The sequence below is a fragment of the Triticum dicoccoides genome, chromosome 4A, assembly GCF_002162155.2.
Source record: "Triticum dicoccoides isolate Atlit2015 ecotype Zavitan chromosome 4A, WEW_v2.0, whole genome shotgun sequence".
Lineage (NCBI taxonomy): Eukaryota > Viridiplantae > Streptophyta > Magnoliopsida > Poales > Poaceae > Triticum > Triticum dicoccoides.
The window spans coordinates 52620106-52620600 of NC_041386.1; positions in this window are offsets into that span (position 1 = coordinate 52620106).

A 495-nucleotide genomic window follows, 5' to 3' on the forward strand; every position below is an offset into this window, starting at 1 on the left:
CCGATCGATCGAGCCGGTTGGGGCTGGATGAACAGGACCCCGTGGAGGGCTGGATGAACCGGACCACCCCGTGGAGGGCAGGATGAATAGTAGATGGTGGAGGGGTGCCCGTGGAGGGGTGGTAGAACAGGACCCCGTGGTGTGGAGGGCTGGATGAATAGTAGACGGTGGAGGGGTGGTTGAACAGTAGCCGGTGGAGTAGCACGCGGTGGAGGCTGGATGAACAGGAGCCCGTGGAGGTTGGAGGAGGTCGACGGTGGATGAACAATAGCTCGTGGAGGCTGGAGGGGGTCGACGATGGAGATGAACAATATCCCGTGGAGACCCGTTTTGCGGTACGCCACACCCCTCCCGATGAACAGGACCCCCGTTTCGACCGTAGCGCTCCAACACAAGTCCGTTTCCTCCGTTTTGCGGTACGCCACACCCCTCCCGATCAACAGGACCCCCGTTTCGACCGTAGGAGGTCCGTTTCCTCCGTTTTGCGGTACTCCA